Raw genomic sequence first — 25885 nt, 5'->3', positions numbered from 1 at the left:
GCAAACAAGATGGCCGCGCCCATGTACGACCGCTAGGGTAACTTTGCAACGTTGCGCTACAAGCGGCTTGCGAAAACACAAAAAATCACGCGAATTAACACGCCGCAAAAAAAACAAATCGTATATTCTCACAAATTCTCAGCTTCTGAATTCGATCTTGCGCGAATTCGCGCCCCGCGAATCGCGCGAAATTGCAGAAAAACGATATTTGCAATACTGAAAGCACTCAGCAGGTGCAAAAGTTCAATCTTATCATTAGTAACCATTCCCTGTAGTGCTTCCTGAGGGGCCCCTCCAGAGTTCAGTTGCCTACTTGCAACTATTCTATGACCCTGCTCTGACCCTCACAGCAGGCTCAGAGAATAGCTACAAGTATGCCACAAAGGTCCTGTTAAACAAATTACACTGCAACAGCAAGCAATTACAGATAAGGAAGCAGGTGCCAGTCTGGAAGTTCAAATTCAGTGACACATTAATCAGCCCCTAATTCATTCATGTCAGTTGAGGCAGGGCAGGTGTGCTAACGAATTTTACAAAACTGAAAGCACTTAGCAGGTGCAAAAGTTCAAGCTCATCATTAATGAGGAAGCACTTACAGCTAAGGAAGCAGGTGCCAGCTCAAATTCAGTGACACATTCATCAGCCCCAAATTAATACATGTCAGTTGAGGCAGGGCAGGTGTGCTTTTTCCCCCATAATCTACAGTGATGAACCAGAGGGTGGCATGGGTGAGCCAGAGGGTGGCAGTGGTGAAACAGAGGGTGGCAGTGGTGAAACAGAAGGTGCTGTGATGAACCAGACGTAGAAACAACATGGTCGCGACCATTGCTACCCGACAAGTAAGTTCGCGTTTGCGAACTGGTAAAAAACCCTTGCGAAATGGCAGAAACACCTGCGAACACAAAAAAAATCCGCAAAATTCGCGAGAGTTCGCGAATTTTGCGGTTTGCGAATCCGTAAATACGCAATTTCACGGATTGCAAATTCGCAAAATTCCCCCATACTTACTGCATATCTATATAAATACATGCATTCATATACATATATGCAGTCATATGTAAGTTATGTACATGAAAGTTTGAAAAACAGTAATAAAAGCACAGCTAAAAAAAACACCTAATTATAAGCAGAATTGCTTTAACTTAAAGTACTTCCACTTGGTGTGGACGTAGTGCTGTAGGAGAATCCTCCTACCTCCCCAACAGTTTAGTCATTTCAGAGTTAATTCCTTCAACATGGTAGCCCAGTTAATCCTGTGAACACCTTACATAGGCAAATATTTTCAGACTTTAAGGCAAGGGTCAGTAGTGTCCCTAAATGCATTAACAAAGTCAGGATGTTAGGGAGGGCAATTATGTGATCACTACTATATACCCCACTCTGTGGGTGCTTTTTTGTTCCCCACATCAGATGCCGGAGACCCCTCAGTGATGGGCATTGGCAGAATTTCCACTAGAGGACTACCCCTTCTTCTCCAGAGTGGTTCATTCACACATTAACAATGGCAGAGAACACTCTGCCACCCAATTTTCATAATTATAACCTGGTTTGAACATTCTCCCCTGTGATTGACATAATGTCCTCCACTCACACTATAAATCAGTCTGATACTTAGTTTAAAGAAAAGGTGAAGTAATTTGTGGGAGATGTAAGCACTATTTTCTTCAATGAGTTTCTCCTACTGCAGTCACAACATGCTTTCCTGCAACATTCAGCGTGCCATGCATGCTTTCTTTTCTTGAGGAGCCCGGGACAATTGCGGCCGCTTCTTTGAAAAGGTCTGCTTAGAGTTTCTCGTTGCTTAAATGGCTGTAATTGCTGAAATATCCATGTTTCCCCCATCTTCATTGCTTGATTTTGCTCGCAAGAAAGTGTCACTCATAGTCGTTGAAATCTCACTCATAATTGCACTGAAATTAAGAAAACACCACACATAAGCAATCCGAAACTTTGGCAGCTTTGTTGGATCCCATTGTTTGTGGGCTTTTAGGACGCTGCAGGGCATTCAATGTGGGACTTCTAATTGAGGCAGGGTGTTTGAGATCCCCTCTCAACATTGGCACTTCAGGCTCACATTAATTACATGCTCTTAATAAAAAGCATGTGTGGTAGCGATTGAATGTGAGAATTTGTATTGCCGTACCATCAATGGTATGGTTTTACAGTCACAACTGCTCACTTTAAAGCTGGGTGTCCGGGTTTGAGTCCCATGGTCGGATCCCCATCCTCTGATTCTACGCTCATCACCTAATAGCTGGATATCAGGTTATGCATCAGATACTTATGCAGGAAAGTTGCGATGATAGGATGAGCTGTTTGGTCATAGTCGCCTACTAAAACCTTGCTTTGCATGACTACCCCTCTTTTTCTGACTGCCCCGTGTGCAGTGGCACAGAGTGGGTCACTGATAAAGTGTGCTTGGATGGCCACAGTTCAACATTAAAAGTCTATATTTAACACATTTCATGTGGAGCACTCATGCCAATATAAACCTATGAAGTAACTCCGGATCTTTAAAATCTTCTGAACTTTTGTGAAGTGCACGAAATTCGGGAAATTTTGAAAAAACTTCACAATATTTCAGAGGAAAACTCTGTAATGCTGAACACCCCTAAAAAAGAATTGTTTGGTTATGCCATGATGTTTGCTGGATTATATTTTGAATTAATGCAGAGCAAAACATAACCCCCAGTGAAAACCAATTTGTAAAACTTGCAGTTTGAGAAAATCATGGGCTGCATTTTTAAAAATGTAAATGTTGAAAATGCTCTGTTACTTTAAATCCTATAAGTCTGCATTTTGCTTAAGTCTAAACCGTTGGTTTTAGGAAAAGGGTAGCTCTAAATGGCACTACATGGCTTTAGAGGATAGTAGAAGGCTCCAAATATTGTAAAAAAGGTCCTCACTGACTAATTCTATTTGGAAGTCAGTGATACTTGCTAATTACAATGAATACTGTGGCAGCGCTACATAAAAGTATATATTCAGTGACAAGTTGGCTTAGTGAATGTATTAATTTTCCTTTTTTTTAAACTTTTCATTTGCCTCTTTTGGTGCGCACCATACTCGGAGGTGCAGCACCGGCGTCCACGCACTAAGCTAGTGACATCGAAGGCGGGGCTGACAGGGTGCAGAGCTACGGCAGTCATCGTAACCGAACCGCTCTTGTGTCTGGACTCTCTGCAGCCCGGAGTACAGCGCCGGACGGGCAGGCCACACCCGGGATAGACGCAGCCAGCACCGACACCACAGACACAGGTGAGAAGGAGCGCTGGCTGCCGCGTGAACCCCCCTGTTCAAACCCCCCTGCACAACTCCCCACCTCCCCTGCACCAACCTCCCCTGCACCAAACCACCTGTGCCAACCCCCCTGTGTGTACCCCCCTGTGTGTACCCCCCTGCGCATACCTCCCTGCACGTACCCCCCTGCGTCTACCCCCCAGCGCGTACCCCCTATGAGTACCCCCCTGCGCAAACCCCCCTGCGCGAAGCCCCCTGCGCGAACCCCCCTGTGTGAACCCCCCTGCAGGAACCACCCCCGCGCCATCCCCCCGCGCCATCCCCCTTGCGCCAACCCCCCTGTGCCAACCCCCCCTGCGTGAACCCCCCCTGTGCCAACCCCCCTGCACCAACACCCCCTACGCCAACCCCCCTGTGTGAAACCCCTCCTGCGCCAACCCCCCTGCGCTAACCCCCTGCACCAACCCCCCCGCATGAACCCCCCTGCGCGACACTCCCCCTGCGTGAACCCCCCTGCGCAAACACCCCTGTGCAAACACCCCATGCGTGAACCCCCCTTGCGTGAAACCCCTGCGCGAAACCCCCCTTGCACGACCCCCTGCACAAACCCCCCCTGCGCGAACCCCCCTGCGCGAACCCTGCCTGCAGGAACCACCCCCGCGCCATCCCCCCGCGCCATCCCCCTTGCGCCAACCCCCCTGTGCCAACCCCCCCTGCGTGAACCGCCCTGTGCCAACCCCCCCTGCACCAACACCCCCTGCGCCAACCCCCCTGTGTGAAACCCCTCCTGCGCCAACCCCCCTGCGCCAACCCCCCTGCACCAACCCCCCCGCATGAACCCCCCTGCGTGACACTCCCCCTGCGTGAACCCCCCCACCCCCCTGAATTCCAATTATTTTGTTTGCTTCTTATTGTATTCAGTGCTCTTGTATTTGATCTTATACTTTATCAAATTTTGGGTATGTTTAAAAAAAAACTTATGTACACAACAGAAATCACATTCCTATTTTCAAAAGATATTCCTATTTACAATAATACATTCCTAAAGTTTCATCATTCAAATATCAGTCACCCATCAATCATACCAATACAAAAAAGTATACAAAAACAGACAAAACAAAGATACATCAATGATTAAATAAGTGCCCGAATCAAAGTATTCACAAACAAAGCCAATAACTGTTTTTTGTACTAAACACGAATCTGTGGTTTTCTGAATCCTATCACATTTTAAATTTTTGGCTTTTTGACAGTCTACGCGTTTCGAACTTGCGTCAATTGTGAGTTCTCATCAGGACCATAATCTGTAATAAAGAACAAAACCTTTCTTTAAAACATGAATTAATGATGTCTGACTGCTGCCCTACTCATTACTACTAGCCTCCAGACCTTTCCTCTCGCTCTTCAGAGTTTAGAGGAAGTTGTGTTGTCCGCGACGTCCAACTAAAATCTAGTGTGGAAAAAATCAGTCACAACCCAATTCTGGCCATATCACACGAATCCCTACCAACATGCACAAATGCCATCACTTACTTATGGGTGGATGTTAGTGTCCTACTTCCTGTGTGCACTACCTGGCTATCAACACTCTAGAGAAGGAAAAAATGGGGGGGGCCCAGTCAGTCATGTCTGACCCAAGGTTTTAGGGTAACTGTGTGTCTACATACTTAGCGACTGCCAAGCAGTGCTTACCTTAGGGCGAGGCTCAGGCTGATTGAAAGAATTACTTCCCTGACCCCACCGGCGGTATCTAAAATCAATTACCATTGAAATCAGGTTTAAGAAGATTGTCCATCAGGTTTAACAAAAGATAAATGAACAAAAAACAGATAATGTTATTTTATCATAGCCGCTTATTTTCACAGGACGGGGCACGCTGCGGTAAACAAGATCGCCTTCTTCCTATCTCGAACAATGCGTCTCAGTCGCATTCACTTCCTGGTCCGCAAAGGATCATGGGAGGTGTAGTGCTGTCGGATTTCGATCTTTATATATTGTTCCGTGGGTATTCCCAGTCGTACTGCCCAGTTGTTGTGCAATGATAATCCATGTGTGTTTTTTTGCTTTATAAATGTATGATGCAGACATATTTCATTTAATGAAATAACAGTGTTGTTTGGGGGACGATCCAGATTCTTGCTGGAAATGGTTCGTGTCATGATGCGACTTGGTACCAAGGCGCGATGGGAAATGTAGTTTCCACATCAATTTGTGCCGGTCCTAAAGCTGTTTTTATGTTAAAGCAAGGATCGTTGCTGCATATTCCAATACATCATTCTATCAAAACGCAATACATGATATCAAGTGCTGGCATCGCATGGCTGGTTTATTTATCGCATACTTCCTGGGTTCAAATACTTCTTACCACTCACAGGCACTAGGAGTCTGTGTTTCCTGATTGTAGATACTGTTTCTCTCTGCGAGGTCCGTTTATCATATGTTAGAGAGATCATGTGGGTATGGACCTTATTTTTAAGACCAACTTGGGTGGGGCGGACTTGAGATGAAGGAGTAATCAGTTGAACTTTTGATGTCAATATTACAATTTAAACATTTCAGACAGTTTGTTCAGTCCTAGTATTGCCGTATTAAACTTCACTATTAGCATAGCTTCCCTTCTTGTTAACTTTGCATCCAAGTCACCACCTCGTGCATCATTCTCCACTTTCGAGATTACTGTCCACAATAGGTCAGTGTATTTGTGATTGTTTTCTCGCCAATGGTTAACCAAGGGTGCTGTCGCTACGTTATTTTTTATTCTTGATTTGTGTTGCTGTATCCTTAGACGTACCTCTTGGTTGGTTTTCCCGATGTACAATAAGTTGCAGGGGGCATGTAATTCCATACACTACGTATTGGGTTTTGCAGTTAGAGAATGCCTCGTGTTTCCAATTTATCTGGTTGTGTGTAAATACTGTTCCTTCCTTTGTTGTTTCGCAGCATGAGCAAGTGCCACTTTTATGGTGGCCTTGAACAGGTAGCAAACCTAGCATGGTACGTAAGTTGGGATTCTTTTCTTGTGGTACAGCTGCTCTCACCAATTGGTTGGCAATGCTGTGGTTCTTTTTAAATGCAAAGAGTGGTTCATTCTTAAAAGATTGGTCTAGATTTTTTAGCAGATGCCAATTTTATTTGACCACCTTCTTCAGGGCGTTTGAATTTGGACAGAATGTGGATACGAATACCATCCTTTCAGTCTCTTTTTTAGTTCTTCCCTCTAGTAAGCTCTCCCTAGGTGTCCACCAGGCTCTTTTAAGGGATTTTGTAAGTAGCTTTTTGGGATATCCACGTTGTTGTAGGTTGACTGTAAGATTTTCTGCATGCCTCAGATATTCTTCCTTCTCTTTACAATTACGTCTAATTCTAAGATATTGCACGTAAGGGAGATTATCTTTAAGGCTACATGGGTGGTTGCTTCCAAAATGGACTGCCTTGTTCCGATCTGTCGGTTTTTTGTACAGTGTTGTCACCAGGCCTCATCTTGAGGGGTAAACCTCGACATCTAAGAACGACATTTTCTCTTTAGAATGCTCCATACTGAACTTAATTGTAGGCACTCTATTGTTGATCCACTCATGGAATCATTTTAAGTCCTCCTCAGGGCCTGTCCAGACGAAGAAGATATTGTCTATATATCGATACTTAATTAAGCATAATTACGTGTAATTTTGCAATCATCACTTTAGAGAGAATTAAGACCACTACACTCACCCCTAAAGATAACATCCTAGGGCCCGATTCACAAAAGTAATTTGAGACAAAATCCTAACTTTATGACTTTCGGTATTCACAAAAGGCATTTAGCAGTAGTAAAGTTAGGATTCCTAACTATACTACTACTAAATGACTTTTGTGAATACCGAAAGTCAAAAAGTTAGGATTTTTCTCAGTTTAGTAGTAAAGTTAGGAAACCTAACTTTACTACTACTAAACGTCTTTTGTGAATACCGAAAGTCATAAAGTTAGGATTTGGTCTCAGTTTAGTAGTAGTAAAGTTAGGAATGCTAACTTTACTACTACTAAATGCCTTTTGTGAATACCGAAAGTTGTAAAATTTGGATTTTGTCTCAGATTACTTTTGTGAATTGGGCCGCTAGAGTACAGGATGGACGAGCTTGTCTTAGTGTTTGTCATGGACTGTGCTGAAGTTGAAAATATCACCAAGGTATGATGATCCCTGTATTTAATAAATCACTGATTGCAAGCCAATTGATCTGCTCAAAATAATACTTGCATACTTTTGGGCACTTCTTGAATTTGAGAAGCAGGCCTTTGAGAGCAAGGCATGTGTGACAAAGAAGAGGTTGAATGCACTTGGGTAGTGGCACCAAGCTGATTATAAGGTATTTCAGAGGGCAAGAGAAATGGTACAGGTTTCATTGGTGAGTGAGGACAAAGTACAATCAAGGCTGGAAAGGTGCAGGGACGTATTCAATGACAATCTGGTTGCTGTTAAGGGATATGAAAACACCATCTAAGTCAAAAGTGATTATGTTCCTGTTAAGCAAAAATTATGAAATGTACCATATTCACAGTTACCGCAACAAACAGCTTACCTGTTAAAACAAGGGATAGTTGACAGTGGTGGCTCCTCCGCTGTAGAGTAGTTCCTATATTCCCAATAGGCTCTACGCATTGGAATAATATATCCTATAGATTTGATGTAGGACTTAGGTCGACTAGGTCTCTATCGACTATATTAGACTTAATTGTGAGTGCCAGCTAGCTCAGAGGTCACTAGAAACTTTCTCGAATACACAAGAAAGGATTTGTTTCTGACAACCGCATAAACATGACAACTTTGTTTCCCCAAGATAAAACGTATCTTCAGAGTCATGGAAAGAATAGATAGATATTTCACTCAGTCAATCGTGCATGCTTCGTTTCACCAGAGGTGCATAGAAATAGAGAGACGGGCGTTTTCAATAAAAGTATTTATTGAACACTCTTCTTTCTCATGCAAAAGAAATGAATTGCTACAATCGTAATACTGGCTGTAAAGTATAATGTGTACAACAAGAAGAGTATTATAGAATAATACTGTAAAAGCATGGTATGGTTTCTAAGCCATAAGATACATGCATAAATAACAAAGACTAAAAGTACTCAACTGGTGCTTTTAAAATATGCCTACCCGGATGTACCTAACCTAAGTCTAGTACGAGGGAAGAAGTAAGTGTGGTGTACCATAGGTTTAGTTTTTTTGCCAAGAATCTATCCAAGATTTCTCTTAGGGTCTAATCAGCTCCGTACCTTGGTTTTAGAATGAAAGAGGTCTGGTATCTCTGTCTCTGGACTCGATTTCCCAACACCCCGCAAGAGGAGCTTGGAAACATTGGAGATGGATTCTCAGCGAGAGAAAGGCAGCCTCTCTGTCAGTGAGCCAGCTGGAGGGTCGGCTTCCTTCGGCACTTGCTGTAGCGAGATGCGTCAGGCAAGTAGATAGTCGAACTGCTCCAAACCACGGTGTGTTTGCTAGGGCAAGTGTGGGCATATTTATACCTTGAAGGTGCCTGGTTTGAGGTAAAGTCAGACATAATAACGTCACCAAAGAACCCCAAGGGAATGGTAGTTCTTTGCAAACGCCATGATTTCTAGGACAAATCAATATTCAAGAAAGGGGATGTCCCTGACTGTTGAAGCCGAGTTTTACAAGAAATCATTGTGGCTTTTTGGAACTAGTGGAAGTAGCCATGCCTGTATTTGGACTGGATGGGTTATGTCTAAATATGGTTATGATCTCTATGCCTCTATAAGGGTAATGTGGATTATACCTATATAAGGGCATGAATCGGAACAATTACACTAGGGTCCTAAAACGCTATACAACACCGCTAAGGTGGAGGAGCGTTGGCCCACAGTTTCACTGCAGTGAGGTAAAGGAAAGATAAAATGATATTAAATTGTGTTATTATTATGTTTCCTCTTGCTGCGACAGCTTTCGGGGCGGGGCTGCTCCGACTACAGAGGAGCAGGCGAGGAGTGGTTTCCCCACTCCCAAGTGCACATGACTGTCTGGCAGGCCCTCCAGGGCCGGCCAACAATTCATGCGCAATTCACAACTTCTCCATGCAGGCTGCATCACAGCCTATGTGGAGAACATGCCCAGTCCCCCATTTCCTGGCTGAGTGCTGATCCATGGAGCTCGGACCGATCTTAAAGCTGAACTGCAGCATTGTGATTGGCTATTTGGAGGCTGGGAGGGTGCTTCCTGCTTCTTCCTGCATCTTGCTGCAGACCAAAGACAGGAAGAAGAGGACAGAGGAGAGGCCGAGTGTTTTGTTTTGTTAAACGCTATCCATAGAGCTGTACAGATCTCCTCCGACCTACTAGAATTCTTGGATTGCCAGTTGGGACTAAATGTGAATGACCTAAAGGTTCCCCTTCAAACCGTGAACATTGTAATCGGTCGGGGGATTGGATTCTGACCTACTCGGGAGGAATGGGTTTCGACACGTTCAAGGGTAATCCAATTGTCGGTCGGGACTTTCCGCCCGACATCTTAATCAGGCCCTTAGTTCCAATCACATTTCTATGAAGCTTCATGGGTGGATTAAACAGTTGCATCAGACTTTTTCCATGGCCTCAGAGAGAAACTCAGTGATACAGTATCTTTTGTAGTTAACAGGCCATCTATTAAAAAAACCCATAGTGACCTAGTTGTCAAAATTGACCAGCTAGCCCTGCTAGCTCAACATACCACTTTTGTTACTTTGAAGGAATACCATACAGATTGATAGTGTGAAAAGGAAGCTCACAGCAAAAGAGAAGGCATGAAGAATGAGGGAATTGGTCTGTTTTTATCATATGGTCTGGCATGATACTACATTCAATGCTGTCCCCACTATAACGAAAAATCTTTGGTCATGATTGGCAGGCTTGGTTCAAGTATTATTGAAACAACAGCTGCTAAACAATCAACATGGTTCTTAGTCGACAATTTATTTTCTGTGCCTCAAGGACCATTAACAAAAGCTGTGCTTTTTCGACTCTATGGCCATGGGTATCTTTCAGGATTATTCCTATGCTCAAATGCACATTAGGATGATCAGGTATGTAAAGGCTGAGTCCATTTGGGCTGTTGATGGCACTGGTCTGACATTTGGTGATGTGATGCTGTGAGAAAGTCATAATGTTTTCCCTGATAATCCCAATTTTTTGATTGATACTGAAGGTAACTGACTCTGACAGTGACCTGGGCTCTGCTAACCCAACCCAGAGTCAGTGCCTTGTGTAAAATGTATATGGTAATTAGGTGAAATTATAATTGGTATTACAACCTACGAGTAAGCCCCTAGTTCATGGTAGGGCATGTAGGTTTAGAAACCCAGTTGATTTAGTGCACTGAAGTGTGCACTGCTGTGTTGCCTGCTGTCATTTTAAAGGCAGTCCTGCGTTGCAGGCTGCTTTTAAAAGTAAATATATGCAAATTCGACTTTGCAATTAAAGGTACTTCCTAAGTCTCAAACCACCTTGCTATTACATATAGGTCACCCCTAGGGTCAGTGTGCCTTGCAACTATAATCAGGGACATTATAAAAAATGTTTATTTGCCCTGGTGAGGGGAAAACTAATAATTTCGATGATCCCCGTTGTAGCACATTTGCTCTATAGGCTAACATGGGAATACTTTAATAAAGTATAAATATTGCCAGGAGCCAGCTAAAAATATACTTCAAAGTAGGCAAATGACAGAATAAATGCAAAAACTTGCCACAGTTTAGTTTATTATAACTATCAAAGAAAAGAAGTTATGGAACTTTCTTTTCTGATGAATCAAAATCCAGCCTTCCAGCAGCCTCTCCCGATTAGCCAGCCTTTGGTAGGCTGACCCAAAAAGCTCTGATGTGGTGTGAAGTAACCTGCATAGAGACAAAGCACATCTGGTGGGAGGAGATCTACAAGCTTCAAAGCAAATTCATGAAGGCGCTGGGTAGTAAAACTGCTCTCAGACAGGGAATGCAGGCTCACCCATACTTACTGCACCAGCAGTCACACAGGAGCCCCAGTAACGGAATTAGCAGAGGGGCTGGAAGGGGACTGTCAGGGAAACTTAGCCATGCCAGTAGATCGGCTTATCCTGGTCCTAACCTCCAGGAGAGAGTTTCTCCATTTTGGATTTTAAAGCAATAGGGCTTCATGAGACAAGAGTGTGTCACACTTTGGAGGATGTTGTCATACTTCTGGGTGTCACCCTGTACCCAATTGGTCAGGGGAACCCCCTTCTTGTCACCAAGAAACACCAGATAATTATGGGAGAGCTGCCCAGCAACTCAGATCCTTTCTGAAACTAGAAGACACACAAGGTCTGCCCTGCTGGAACACTGGCCTGCACCAAGAGGATTGCACTCTGAATTACTGCACCTGCTGCATATTTTGAGTACTATAGCCCTAAGGACTTTGCCTTGATTTAAAAAGAGAAGAGCTTGGCTCCCTGAAAACAACAGATTCCAAGAGCTCCACCTGCATCATCCTAGCAAGAAGAATCCACATGACAGCCTTCAGCTGGACTTTAAAGGACTTGGCCCAGTACATTGTGGGAGACTTAATTCCAACATCTCACAGAGCAATTTGTAATCCCAAAAGACTCATCTGGAAGAAGATCCAGAAGTTTGGAGAACATTGAAGAATTTTGGGATAAAAGCTCCATAAGGTGACCCACCCGTCGACGAGGGTCAAGCCACTGACCTTGAACCACGACCTGGCCTGGATTTTAGGTTCATCCAGTTGAAGCTTTGGAGCTCAAGACTTCCTTTGTCAACTCTAAACTCGGCCTGACGAGGAGCCTCGCCTGATGTTGAGAGGAAAAGCTCCAAAAACCTGAGAAGGAAAAACTTGATCGGGCCATACCACTAGGTATATCTGACTTGCGCTCCATTGCAATCAGTCTAGAACTTTGACTTTGTCCCTGTCATGCACGACCAGATGTCTCAAAGTGGGAATTTTAGATTTTACACCCTGGAAAGTGTATTACTTAAAAAATCATATCTCGGGTTGTAGAAAATAGAAACCTCTCTGGGGTCCCACTCATACTTGGTCCTTTTAAACCAACAAAGAAGAAATTGGCACAGAAGCTGAAATATAAAAGTAACATCTTTATTAACCTCAAATGAGGGAGACTATGTCACACAGAAGTCTTAGCAACTGAATGAGGCAGTCTGAGGAGTACAGAAAATAGAGGCCTTATATATGCTTAGGGCTACATAGTCAGCATAAGACCAAGGGGCAGTCCTGGAACATGTAAGCATGCAAAATGACTAATATGGGCATGCAAGATCTGCTTGCTCAACAAAGTGGGAGGAGCTAACAGTTGCTAATTCTGGTGAACACATCCTGACATTTACAGACTAGAAACAGTTGCAAGGACAGCTGCAAGCTCAACTGAGAATGTGCGAAGGTGGAAGATGCTAAATGTAGTTCGTTTCTAGGCAGATTACAAGAGCAGTCAACACTGAGGGAGGACAGAGCACATGGCGAGCACGTGGCAGCACATGGCAAACAATATGGCTGCCAGAAATACAAAATGGCTTTCAGCTCATGCTAACAAATCCCTGCAATATTTAACAGATGGCCCTTTTTGCATGAGCTAAAGACATTCCTATGATCAAGTAGGAACATAGAAAATATTTGCACATTAATTTTCATAAATTTATCAATATCCTAATTCATTGCTAGGTGGGCATTTTCCATTCGAAACATTTCATTAAGCGGGTACATGTGAGGTACAAGCAGGAATACAAAGGGAACAAAGCATCGGGTCATAATTAACATTCAGATTGTAGGAGAGAGTAATGACCACTATTACAAACAGAATTATCATGTTTCTAGTCCCAAGCAAAAGCAAATCCTAAAATCATCTAGTAAAAACATTTCCAGGGCTCCTATGCATTTCAGTGACTATTCATTTCAGTTTCAGAATAGCTAACAGGACATTTCAAATAAAAAACATTTCCAATTGACATTTATATTTTCCTTTTATGAGGGCTAGAACATCAATTACATTTGGGACCAGGAGGACCACACAGGGCCTTAGGAATTAGGACGAAGAGCTGCAAAGGGCTACTCCTCAAAGAAAAACTAGACATCCAAAGGGGTACATTGTTGACAAAAAGAAGAAGTCCTTGGGGAAATTGAAGCCGCTGTACAACCAAGCCAGAGGGGAGTCTTCTCCCTGTGTCTGTTTGAGCCTCACAGGCAGACTTTTGTTGTTTCCACGGTGGAGCTGAACAACTCACAACTCAAGAATCACAACCCAGTTTCAAGGGAAAAAAGTCTCTTCTTTCAGGATAGGGCAGTCAGCCACAAGGGCAAATGCTCTCAGCGATCCTTTCCAGTGTCTCAGGCAGTGCACCAGTTTTCTTCACTTCAATCTAACAGGCACCAGAGACACAGCAACTGTACCGTGAACTCAAGTCCTTCCCTAACTCCTGTATTGCTTGGTTGGCGCACTGCTCATTCGTTGGGGCCACACATTGCATCCAGTGGGCTCAGGTATCTCTTGACCAACAAACAAAAGGAGCAAACTTGTATTCACTTTGGGACCAGGATTCAGAGGCCTGATGTTAGGATCTCTGAAGCAACCCTTGTTTCAAAAGGGGTCACCTCAAGAAAAGCCTTCTCGCCATTCTGGTCGGTCTGTGACTATCAGCTGGGCATCAAACCTGATTCACAATTTGTCCTTTCTGGTTTGTGACCCCGTCTTTTGCCCAAGACAGTGGCAGGGGTACACACTTGATCACAGGGCTTCCTCCTTCACTGAGGTCCTAGTTGCCAGCAATGCCTGTGCTGGTTATCTTCACTTTGGCTTCAAGCTGGACTGGTGCTGACGCTGACTCCCCAGGCTGAATCTGATGTCCGGGCCCCTCTGGCAATGGTTGTGAGGCAGCAAATATTTTTTGGTGGACAGACCATAGGTTCTTTAGACAAGGCACAGAAACAGTCTATCAACAGAGTAGATAGTCTCAGAATATTTCCTAGTCTTGGCACGTCCCATATATTAGCAAGGCACCCAAGAACCACTTCCATCTATCTATGAGAGAGTAAAAAAAACAACAGCCTGGACCTATTGGCAAGTATAAAAGGAACACTTTGGTGAACTGACAAGAGTAATACATCACCCAATCCCAAGCAGCCAAGGAAGTCTGCATTCATTTTCTAAATTGTGAGGAAAAGAGAAAAGCAACACAGACATACCTTAAATCCTTACATTGGTGTATTCCTGTGTACTAATCTGAAAACCCTAAAAAAAAAGGACATATTCTACACTTTTACTTATAGATTTTAAACTACTTGTACAGGACTGCAGACACTTCTAAAATGATTCTTCTTAATAAAAGCACCTACATCGTATGCTTAGGACTATGCTCTCATGTTATAGGAGGAACAGGAAAAATCTAAAACTGCTAATTTAACAGGGGTTCTTTTTATAAAACAACATTTCCTTCAAAACATTTTTTTTTGCTGTGGGTCACATGGGCATCTTCCCTGTGTTCTACTTTTCATGATCCAAACAATGCAACATCAGCTTGAATAAGGACTGTCAGTGTATTTACACACACTAGCTAATAAAAAACTAGCAATGCCCTTGCAAAACTATGTAGCATGGAATAACATACAATAATGGTGTTATCGCCTAAGAATTCTAGAACAAAAACTACCCACATCTAGTTCCCCTTAAAGATCAAAATAAGGGAGCAACAATCTAGACTACTGATCCTGTCATAATTTCATAAAACAGGATGGGCAGTAACATAACATATATATTTATTCATTTTATTAATGCTCACAATGTTTAAAACAGTATTACTGAATAGACAATTAAATGTCTCATTACTATTTCACAGACAGCTAAAAAACAAACATTGAGAAAAAGAGAGAGCAACATACATGTTACCTAGCCTTAATTTGTAGAGGAGATAGCCTCCTTCCCCCATTTTGACTGTAGGAAACGTGAAACAGGTTTCACTTCTGTCAACACTGTCAACCCCTATTTGTAGCAACTGGCCATAAACAAAGTTGTAGGAGGTACATAGCACTTTTGAGAGAACTAAAAAAATGCATGAATACCCAAACCCCAATCCCTTTTAGTAAATGTACAAGTGAAACATGAGGGCACATGAAGTCAAATAAATTTAATTGCCTCCGCTTTTAAGCATTAGTGCTGTATAAATATGGCAAAGCTCACATATACAATTATATTGTGGTATATTCATATGAGTGCATGCAAACTTGCTTTTGCCAACAAAAAAGTAAAACTTCTCCTTCTCTCCCCTGTAGTCTTTCCAAAGGTTTGAGAGGTCAAAATGTCAAAGCAGACCATGCTCTGGGAGCCATGCTAGGCTTCTAAATATAGAACTGACATTTAACTCTTCCCAGCTGTCCTATTCTGTGTGCGAATGCAGCTCCATTCCTCTGTTTGTCAGTTTAGCGTTAAGAATATAACTTAGCTCATTTTTGGTACATATTTTCAATTATAAACAGTGTGCAGTATACCTGTCTAACAATATAAAGGTCAGCTGTTTGTATTATACCTACATTTTTGCATTTAGTGAAGCCTAAGGCACTTTAAAAGCTGCTCTGAATGCAGAATTTCTATTTAAATTAGTGAATTTTACCCAATTTCGACTTCGATATTTGGGGCACTTACAAATGAATATCCTGTAATTTGTTTGCATAATAGTCATCCTCAGAATGTGGAGAAGCGTGGCTCAATGGTTAGAGTGGCAGACCCTGATGCAGAGGTCTGGCCCAGGACCAGGGTTCAATTCCCGCCTCGGCGGCTCTTGGACTCAATTTCCCCGGACCTGATAATTCTCGCCTCGGTGCCTAGTCTAATCACGGGTGTGACTCTGGGCAATAGCTTGCTTAATCTTCACAGCGCTGTGGATGCCTGGTTTCACTTTGGGGGTGCCCAGGAGTGGACATGTCACAGAAAAGCCAGGATGGGTTCCACAGCGGTATGAATACAGTGCTACGAGGCCTCCGGGTAGAAGTGTGCTATATAAATACTCTACATGTTCTCTAGATAGCCCAGGAGTGAGAAATCAAAAATAATCATACATACCCTTATAAAAATTAGTTTTTTACGCCTGCGCAGAGTGATATTTCCTATGCAAATTACCTCATTATGCAGTACAACACAATTCAAATTAAATTTTGATGCTAGGAGGTCAAAGTATGAGTATTAGGCTTTATAAATATTAAAAAACTAATTTAAAAGCAATTATTTTTTTTATTATTTTTTCATTTTTTTATTTTTTATAAAACCAATCATTTTGATAATTCCACATAGGAAAATCAAGCTGCATCCCTTGCCTATCATATTTAGATACATTCCTTCATAAGCCTTAGCACAGAAGCCTAACTTGAAACATGAAAAGTTTTGCGCCACTTTTTAAAAGGACAATCATTATTTATTTTCTGAACCAAGAATGTGCTTATGTAAAAAGGCCTTAAGAAAGGTAATCCCTACTTTAAATGTTTTCCTGTTATCTAAAATAATGAACCTCATTTTTGTAACTTTTTAAAACAGCAATCTGAAATGCAGAATTTTACACCATGCTTACCTGACAAAATCCTGGCTGAGTTAACATTCCTGTCCCTCCATGGCCTACAATTAAAACAACAACTGCTGCTAAGCGGCAGTTAAAACACAGCTGTTGGAAAGCTTATTTAGTGTTGAAATGGAAGCACGGTGACTGTCTATTTAAAACTGAGGCATTTCAATGCATGTTCTATAAAATGTGTTCAACAACATCCAATTTACTCAGATGATGTGTTTGCCTGTTTATATCTAACACAATGTATCTAAGGAAAATGTTGTAATATTGTATAATTATTTATTTATTGCAAAAACACAATTTCGTTATTGATGCCTATTTTATTCCTATTCAATGTGAATTCTAATTTCATCTTTTAAGCATTGGCAGTTTGTACATGTGCATAGTTGCTTACTCTTATCAATCTAATAGTAACATGTAGTTATATAGCATATCATATGGATCATTACTGGATTTTTATTTAATTTTTATTTAATATTAATTAAATGACATTTTGCATAACAGACTGTTAACAGCAAGAAAACACAAACAAACACATTGAGCTCATTCCAGACATACACAGAAGGGGGGGCAAACACTTAAAACACACACTAAAGCACGCTTTAAGAGCAATTATTTCACAAATAGCGCAATCGCTATTTATTTACCGAAGTAACATTTTTGTGAAACCACAAATCACATAGACATTTAAACAAACGATTAACCCACAGATCAACACTTAGGACACAGGACAGAAACAAAGGACAGCCCACAGACTGTACTTAAACCAAACCATTTGTAAATACTAGTTATAAGTCATATTTACAAGAAGCGCTTCTCAATAGTATTCCAAAAGACTTTAAAAAAAACAGCCCAACAAACTGTTTTATTTCCAAGAAGCCAAAATACACTCAATTCACTAGCTTTGTCTGGCAGAACACCAAACAAATCACTCTGCATATCTCCATTTATAAACTTGCGCGGAAAAGGATCCTTGTTTGTTTTATTGTCATATTTTAATTCCCTGGGGATAAGTCACCAAGGAAGAAATATGTTTTTATACCTAAACCTATTTAAGGATTTCCCTAATTGGAGCCGGCTAATTTAATTCACATCTCACTATGGTACCTCCAAAAAGCAACACATTCTCCGATGTGTGCTTGTATCAGGCATGCTAAAAATATTGCAGAATATGCAAATATTATAACCAAAGTAGCGCTTAAAGTACTCTTCGTACATTGCGCCGTTCAAACAAATTCAAACAGAGAAAAATCTCCTCATTACCTGCCTACATAAATTGCACTTTACATATTACATACATACAAATACAAATATTGGCCAATCATGCTAATCCAAAGCCACAGTAAGCGTTACTAAACTACCTTCCCAATCCAAGGCATCAAAAATCAACAGCAAGCGCCGCAGAACGACCCTTACCAAACAAATGGTTGTCCAAATTCTAACTTCCAAGTTCTGAATGACCCAACGGTCTTTTTTAGAATACTCATGCCAAAAAGGTTCTCAGTCAGGAGTGGCATCATGTGGAGGATCAAAATCAGGAAGATCAGAAATATACTGGGCCGCAGAGACAGAGAATCCCAAGAATCTCCGTGCACAGAGTACCTCCTTAGTAGAGTCCTGTCCTGTCCTCCTCAGTAAATTTCTGTCTCCTGACAAGATCACTCCTTAGATAGCCACTTTTTGGATGAGGTCCACGTTGGAGGGCCTTTTGTAGAAACTAGAAACCTTCTCTGGGTTCTCACTCATACTTGATCCTTTTAAACCAACAAAGAAGAAATTGGCACAGAAGCTGAAATATAAAAGTAACATCTTTATTAACCTCAAATGAGGGAGACTACGTCACACAGAAGTCCTAGCAACTGATTGAGGCAGTCTGAGGAGTACAGAAAACAGAGGTCTTATATATGCTTAGGGTTACATAGTCAGCATAAGACCAAGGGGCAGTCCTGGCACAAGTAAGCATGCAAAATGACTAATATGGGCATGCAAGATCTGCTTGCTCAATAAAGTGGGAGGAGCTAACAGTTGCTAATCCTGGTGAACACATCCTGACATTTACAGACTAGGAACTGTTGCAAGGAGAGCTGCAAGATCAACTGAGCATGTGTGAAGGTGGAAGATGCTAAATATAGTTTGTTTCTAGGCAGATTACAAGAGTAGTCAACACTGAGGGAGGACAGAGCACATGGCGAGCACGTGGCAGCACATGGCTAACAAGATGGCTCTGCCAGAAATACAAAATGGCTTTCAGCTCATGCTAACAAATCCCTGCAATATTTAACAGGGTTCCCTACATTGGATGTTTGTTTGCTTGGTGTCATTTTCTTCATAAAAATATTTCCTTTTTATATATATAATTTTTGGTTTATTATTTTGTTATTGTGTCATACCAATTTAATGTACTGTTGTTTATAAATACTTTACACACCTATCTTCTAGTTAAGCCTGCCTCCTTACAGCCAGCTGCTGAGGGTTGAAGGGGATCATTTATTGAGACCTTTACTGGGCCTTAAATTGTGAATGTGCTCTTTTTTCTAGTGGTGGGTACCTACTTAACAATACCAATAAATCATATTCCAATATTTGAGAACACTGGTAGTATCCAGTACTTGTGGTTGAACACCATAATGTAATTAAGATAGATCTTTACAAATCCAGTAAATTGACTTAGAACAAAAATTCATTTTTGAATTTTTGAAATTGGGCTAAACTGTTTTTAATTCAATTATGATTTTTCTAAATTGTTCCATATCTGTTGCAAAGTTTTGTTAGTGACCCAAAACTAGGGATACCATCTGGATAACCTAACTAACCTCACAGTAGCTGAGCTTAGGGTAGAGTGCAGTGCTAGGGTACTACCAGCTGCTAATAAATTTGAATAGCAGAAATGGTTAGATCCCTGAAGGCCTTGGCAGAGACAACTCCACGGGATGAAGAGGATAGGGAGGAAGACCCCTCAAACAACTACCAGGAGAGGGAAGACACCAACTCATCCGTAACTTCTAGCACTAGGTTCAGACTTCTAGATAATGGTGGGAGAGAAGAATCCCCACAGGGGTCCCAGTACTGTCCATCAGAGAAACAGAGATGGTAGCTCAGTTAGCTTCCATAATTATAGGAAGAAGCTGGATCTAACTAAGAAGAAGTTGGCAAGGGGGAAAGAAAAAAGAAAAGGTGGCAGCAAAAATGAGTAAGATGATGAGATGTCCTAGAATGGTGGGTTTTATTATTAATATTATTATTATTATTAGAAAGTTTTGTATAGCGCGAACGTGACCCTTGGGTATCAGAGCGCTTCACATATACAGATACAATACAATAGGTGGGTTAGGGATACATCTTGCATATCACAACCATTCCGACAATGAGGTAGGTAGGTTTAAGGTTATGTAGTAAAATGATTAATACTGATATGTGGTGGGTTAGTGTAGTATTGTAATGCGTTTTCTCATAACAATGTATAATGGCGCAGTAAATTAAACTACAACTTGCCATCGGCAAGTACATATTCCAATATAGTTTCAGCCGGTGTCTGTCTTCAAGGGTATCATACATGATATTCTATTTGCCTACAGTACTGTAAAATGAAGTACAATAACAAAAGGACCAATAGTCTTTATCTGTGCCTTTCTCCTCCCGATTCTGGATAAGTATAACGCCTCTAGGTTATTCCCAGTGCAATTAGAGACTTTCTCTTTACTTCCCTTTGTTATTCTGCTTTGGCACAACTGTGTCGTGGCGGCGGTGAAGTCTCTTCTCATCTACATGAGGAACTTACTCATTAGGAACATTTTTGCTTCCCTCTTAAATGTTGCCGTGTTCGTAATTTTCCTAACATTTGGAGGGAGTGAGTTGCAGATTCTAGGAGCTGCCCCTGAAAAAGCTGTGTCCTATGTTTTCATCTTCCGGAAGATGGGTGGTCTCAGCAGCAGTTCCTTGGCACTCCTGGCCAGTCTGTCTCCTCCCGATAACTCTATTTTCTGAGCCAGGTATCTTGGTGTTTTGTAGTGAAGCGCTTTGTGGGTGATACATGCTATTTCAAGTTGGATTCTCGCTTCGTATGGTAGCCAGTTTAGAGCTTTTAGGTGTGGCGTGATATGATCGAATTTCCTAGATCCGGTGTTGAGCCTTGAGGCAGTATTGAGACATGCTTTTAGCGGTCCCGTGGACATTTTTGGTAGACCTGCTAAAGTAGTACAACCATATTCAATCCTTGAGATAACTAAGGCGTGTACTGCCATTTTGAGATCTGCTGTAGAGATGAATGGTTTCACTTTCCTAAGATAGTTCAGGTGAAAGCGTGCATTTTTTGCCATAGATTTGATATGGGTTCTCATGTCAAGGTTCTAATGTGATTCCTAATGATTTCGCTGAGTCCACTAGAGTAGGAGTGCAGTTTAGTGCTGTGATCAATTTTGCCCATTCTTCCACTTCTGTGTGGTTCTTAGGTGGAGAGATTAAAAGGAACTCCGTTTTTTGTGCATTTAGTTTCAGATGATTGCTGGACAACCAGTTTAATGACTTTTTTAAGGCCTCGTTCATTAACATGATATCTTCCAGAGAAGCGATCTTGATGTATATCTGTGTGTCGTCTGCGTACATATGATAAAGTATGTTTGCGTCTTTAAAAATTTCTGTCAGAGGTTCGACATAGAGGTTGAAGAGAGACGGAGATAGTGTAGACCCTTGAGGAACTCCGATCACATTAGGACAAGTTGGAGATAGTGTCCGGTTGACCAAAAATCTTTGAGTTCTATTCTGAAGGAAGGATTCAAACCATTTCAACACATTTCCCGATATTTCCATCCTGTTATGCAGCCTGTTTAGTAAGTTTTCATGATTTACCGTGTCGAATGCAGCGGACAGGTCCAGAAGTACTAGTAGACATGTTCTATTCTGATCAAGGGCCTGTAATGCATCCTCGACAATATGCAGGATTGCTGTTTCTGTGCTGTGGCCTGTTCTAAATCCAGATTGGCAGTCGTCTAGCAGTGTGAAATTTGATATGTGTTGGCTCAGTTGGTTTTGTACACATTTCTCGATTAATTTGGCCAGTACTGGGATATTGGTAACCGGGCGAAAGTTATTAGGGTCTGCTGGGTCTGCTGTAGGTTTTTTGATGATGGGGACCACGTGGCCTGTTTTTAAGCAATCAGGGAGTATCCCTTGTGATAGTGAGGCATTTAATATTCTGGTCCATATCGGGATGAGGATGTGGTTGATTTTTTGGAGACATTTGGCGGGTAGAGGGTCATTATAGTGGTTATTTGGTTTGATATCCGATAATGTTTTGGCTATAGTATTCTGATCGTAAAGCTTGAAGTAATCCCAATGCGCTTTGTTTTTTGCCTCGTCTTGTTTAATTGCTGGGATGGGGTTGATCAGTCTGTGTGATTTGTCGGTTATCTTGTCCGCCGGCAACTTAAGCTCTATTTCCAATTTGTTGGCCTTGTTGGTGAAAAAGGTTGAAAATTCTTCGCAGTTCAGCTGAGTTTTAGTGGTTTCTTGGGCCGTTTTGGCTAATTTATTGGATTGTTGCTTTAAAATCTCGAAAAGCTTCCTTGGCCAGTTTTTAGCGTTATCTAGTTCTGATCTAATATATTCTTTTTTGGAATTGAGGATCTTTTTGTTGTACTCATTTCTAGTGATTTCAGTTCGGATGTAGTAGGGTGTTGTCTCCACTTTCTTTCAGCTAGTCTTAATTTCCGCCTATCATCATTCAATGCCCCATTGAACAAAGGGTTTTTGTCCTTTTCTGAGATCCTTTTCAGTTTTAGTGGCATGGCAGTGTTGACTATGTTAGATATTGTTGTAGTGTGATGATCTGTTAGGTCATTCACATTCTGCACGTTGTCGGGCGGGTTCAGACCTTTCTTACAACTTTCTACTAGGCTTTCAATATTCGCGTCCTTGTTGTCCCGGGTCCACTTTTTGCATTTAATAGGCTGCGTGGTCTTATTCCTTTTCAAGTTGGGTATTAGAAAGGTTATTGCATGGTGATCGGACCAGTCATACTGCATAACTGAGTGGATCACTATGTTCTTGTTTTTTTATACTATCCAATCCATTGTTGCTCCTTTTGCGTGTGTCGGCTGTGTGCAAGCTTGGGTAAGATTTAACTCAGATAAAAAGTCTTTAAGAACATTGATCTGTTTGTCTTTCTTGTCGTCCCAGTGTAAGTTAAAGTCGCCCAGGAATATGTCGTTAGATTGGGTGTTAGAATTTTCCGTGATGATCTCCATTAACTGATCTATGAAAGTGGCATTATTTCCAGGAGGATGGTGTAGGGCATGTAAGTTACATCTTTGAAATTCTGTGGAACATATATTTAAACCAAGGTATTCACAAGATTCGAGGGAGTCACATTGATTTAGGTTGATTTCTATGTCCGATCTATGTATGCAGGCTATACCACCTCCAATCTTTTTTTGTCTGTCTAGTCTCACTATGTTATATTGAGGGGGCACTAGCAGATCCATGACTGAGGACGATAAATAAAACAGCCATGTCTCTGTTAGGATTGCAAGGTCGATTTCCTGGCTTATAATGAGGGCTGCGATGTCTGAGGCATGTTTTACTGTGGACCTACAGTTGAGCAGTAGGCATTTCAGAAGTTTTCTTGTGTTACTAGAGTCCTGTTCCGGCAAGTCTGTAGATAGTTGGACTTGTTGTAAGTTGTTAAGGTTAGGTTTCCTTTCTTTATGTCTGGATGTTCTATTAGCATCAATCGGAACTGTTCTTATTTCTTCCCCTCTACTATGTTCTGGAGGCTCATATGTCCGGAGTAGGGCTAGGGTTTCATCTACTGTTAAATAACTAGGACTCCTATCTGGGCGGTTTTGCCTATTTAGTGATGGCATGGCTATCTCCTTCCTTTTTTCTTGAGAATTATGGATGTGTTCTATTTTGGAGTGCGTGCTTAACGTGAGTTCCAGAATCTTTTCCATTGTTTTCCTTGTGCTAAGGATGTCCTGTGATATATTGTCAATTTGTGCCTGTAAACCTTTGATAACGCTCGGTATCTGAGGCGACGTAATAGGGGTGCTTATCCTCTCAATTCTGTATTCCCTGTTTGTGCTTTCGGTATTCTCCGTAATGTTTTCCAGTATCGATGATCTTTGTGTCAGTATGGGTGTTTCAGTTCTCTCTTCATCCTGACTATCCTCCTTCTTCGTACTGTCTTCTAGTTTCGATGATCTTTGTGGATCCGTCTCCTGGTCTAGCCTTGATGATTCTTTCTCTGTATTTGTGCCGAGGCAGTACAATGTGGACTACAAAGGATTGAATGCAGTCACTAAGGCTGATGCTCACCCTATACCTAGGGCTGATGAGCTAATTGATCAGTTAGGGGCTGCAAAGTACCTCCGTTTGTTTAGTTTGACTTCAGGCTACTGGCAGAAATGCCCTCAGTGAAGGAGCAAAGGAGAGGTCAGCATTATCCACGCCAGAGAGGCATTACCAGTTCAAAGTAAGGCCCTTTAGCTTAAATAATGCACTTGTCACTTTCCACGCGTTGGGAAACAGGATCTTGTCTGGGTTTAAGTGCTACAGTATAGTTTATCTGGATGATGTAGCTGTGTACAGTTCCACCTGGGTGGTTCACCTGGACTACCTGAAGGGAGTGCTTCAGGCCCTGCAGCAGACAGGCCTGACTGTCAAGGCCAGTGAATTACAGATAGGGCAGAGGTCAGTGGTATACCTGGCCCACCTTGTAGGTAGAGACCATGTTCAATCTTCCAGCTCAAAATTGAAACCCTTTTGGATTGGGTAACTCCTACAGCCTAGACACAGGTCAGGGCATTCCTTGGTCTGGCGGGGTGCTATTGAAGATTTGTTCTGAGCTATGGGACCATTGTGACACATCTAACAGAAGTCACTTATATAAAGCAGTCCAAGAAAGTAATTTAGACCCCAAAGTGTCAGATTGCCTTTGACACTTTCAAAGAGGCTATTTGTTCAGCACCAGTGCTACTGGCCCCTGACTACAGAAAGGAATTTGTAGTTCAGACAAACGCTATGGAACAAGGGATTGGGGCAGTGTTGGCACAAATAAATGGAGAGTGCCTAGATCAGCCAGTTGCCTTAATTAGCAGGTGATGTCTCCCAAAGATGGAGTGCTATTGAGAGGGAAGCCTTTGATGTGGTCTGGTCCCTGAAGAAGTTCAGGCCATACCTGCTTGGTACTCACTTCCATGTTCAAACTGACTACAGACCTCTCAGATGGGGGGGCGGGAAGGAATCCTAAACTTTTGGGGCGGTACATGTCCCTACAAGGGATGGACTTCACAGTGGAACACAGACCTGGACTGCCCATACAAAAACAGATAAATGTTCCACATTTTTCCACTTAGCTGATGGGATTACCAGAGTGTAGGTTAGTTATCCAACTTTCATCCGGGGGTGCTGTGTGAGAAATTAATCCTATTTTACCTGATCACCCCCATTTTTTGATTGATAGTGGAGGTAACTGACTCTAATTGTGTCCTGGGCTCTGTTAAGCAGACCCAGGGCCAGTGCTCTGCGTAAAAGGCATATGGTAATTAGGCGTAATTGCACTTGGTATGACAACCTATCTTTAAGCCCCTAGTATATGGTAGGGCATGTTGGTTTAGAAACTTAGTAGATTTAATTATTTTAAAAGTAAATTATATGCCAATTTGAGTCTGGAATTGAAGGTACTTCCAAAGTCTCATGCTACCTGATTTTTACATTAAAGTCAGCCCTAAGATCCCCCCCTAGGTGCCCCAAGGGTAAGGGACCTAGTAACTATAAGCAGGGATGTTATAACATTTGTTTTCTATGCCCTGGTGAGGGACAAACTGCCCATTTCATTTTTCTCCATTGTAGCACATTAGTTCTGTAGGCTAGCAAGGGAACACATTTTTTTTTTATTTTTTTTATTGAGACCAAATTGCAGTTACACAGCGTCATGCCGACAACCCTGAGGCAGGCCGCTATCAAACAAGCAAGGAGCGTAAAGGATAATGTTTGATTCACATCAGGTAATGGCCAGACAGCAGCTACAACTCAGAATCATCAACAATTGGCACATGTCGCAGCAGAAGTCAGAGATGGTTACAATATGC

The sequence above is a fragment of the Lissotriton helveticus genome, chromosome 2_2, assembly GCF_964261635.1.
Source record: "Lissotriton helveticus chromosome 2_2, aLisHel1.1, whole genome shotgun sequence".
NCBI lineage: Eukaryota > Metazoa > Chordata > Amphibia > Caudata > Salamandridae > Lissotriton > Lissotriton helveticus.
The sequence above is the reverse complement of the archived record's forward strand: the minus strand, read 5'-3'. Positions refer to the sequence as shown.